Source organism: Anneissia japonica, unplaced genomic scaffold, assembly GCF_011630105.1.
Source record: "Anneissia japonica isolate Jap-2015-1 unplaced genomic scaffold, ASM1163010v1 scaffold17045_len1571_cov110, whole genome shotgun sequence".
Taxonomy (NCBI): domain Eukaryota; kingdom Metazoa; phylum Echinodermata; class Crinoidea; order Comatulida; family Comatulidae; genus Anneissia; species Anneissia japonica.
In genome coordinates, this window is record NW_022726897.1 from 1 (window position 1) to 1571 (window position 1571).

The 1571-nt window shown below is 34.6% G+C and overlaps 1 long non-coding RNA gene across 1 annotated transcript; it reads right to left on the reverse strand.

The window, feature by feature from the left end:
- Positions 1–261: 261 nt before the first annotated feature.
- On the reverse strand, positions 262–1571 carry LOC117113367. Its single transcript, XR_004446198.1, has 3 exons — positions 1547–1571; positions 611–716; positions 262–393 (listed from the first exon to the last, which is right to left on the reverse strand). It is a non-coding gene; the product is annotated as an uncharacterized LOC117113367 (long non-coding RNA).

The following is a 1571-nucleotide window of genomic DNA, read 5'->3' on the forward strand; positions in this document are numbered from 1 at the left end:
CTCTGCAGAAACTTCACATCGATCTTCGCATCGCGATGTAAAACAAAATGTCGGAAAACTTTTCCTAGACGCATGCGCATTTGCATAAATGTCTACACACACACATACACACTACACACAATAAAAAACATAGGAAATAGCAAGAGTGATTACAATAGTTCCTATTGCATTACATGCATAGGAACTAAAAAATGAAAATATACTTTAAAAAACAATTATATTAGAAAATTAGAAAACAAAGAATGAAGGGGCTTTTCTCACCTGTCCAGCCTTGCTATACCTGTGGCCAGCCAGTATCATGTGAAACGCGTATTTACGAGCCATTGGTGTCTTCATGTTGATAAAACAATGTGCACCCTGCTCTAAGAACAGGGCACTCCTCAAATCTGAGTCCTTCAAAAGAAAACATCACAATTAAATTGGCTGTGGAGGTACGAAAACGCCAATGATATTGTTTGCTGCATCACAACATCTGCTGAAAACTTCCTTATAGCATGGTAAACTAATTCCTCCATGCTTATAGTAACATAAAAACATACATTTGCATGAAAACAATGGTTGTATATGAACATCTTGTCTGAGTCAATAGAGGGCAGTATTCAGTAATTACCTCTCCAGTCATCCTGATAAACTCCATGGCTGCTTCACCATACAGGCCCCTTGCCTTCAGTGTCTCGGTACTCAGGAGAATCGCTCTGGTTGCAAAGCTTGGCTTCCTAAGAAATAGCCAAAAAAATTCAACAATTTAATTCTTTTTCTAATAAGCTTCATTATGAGAGATATAGTGAAAAATAGATATTTTGGTAATGGCAGTACTCATTTACATAATAATGATACATTGGACATCATTCTAATAAGTTTCATTATGAGAGATATAGTGAAAAATAGATATTTCTCATTTACATAATAATGATACATTGGACATCATTCTAATAAGTTTCATTATGAGAGATATAGTGAAAAATAGATATTTTGGTAATGGCAGTACTGTACTTATTTACATAATAATGATACATTGGACATCCGGACAACTTTTCAACATAGCTGTTTTTGGGTCTAGTAACATTGGTCAAAAATTGATTTCCAGAGGTTCACAATACCCCTTCTTCAAACTAAACTAGTACAGCATATAAAGATAGAACCATTCAAATAATGCGATTAGCATTTAAGGTATACCGGTACATGAGAGCTTTGAGTGAATCTGTCTTTATATATGGAACTAGTTACTGTACATTAGCTCAACCTGTCCTCGATAAACTAACGTTATGGTTATCTCACTATATTAATTGGATTAACACATTATCAAGGATAAGTACTGAGTGTTTAACACTGGTGTCCTTGGATTCAATTATAGGTAAACGGATTAGTTGCCTTTTTTATGAGGTTTTAATTGTTCTTTACCGCTGAAAGTGCGGTATTCTAACGTTAGTTTATGGAGGGCTGGTCGGCCTAATGATATGAAAGATAATGCTTATCTCAATTGAAAAACCACTACATTTAAGTTTGAAAATGTTTCATTGATTCTCTACATTATAGCTAAACTTACTTGCATGTGTTAGCATACATTGACA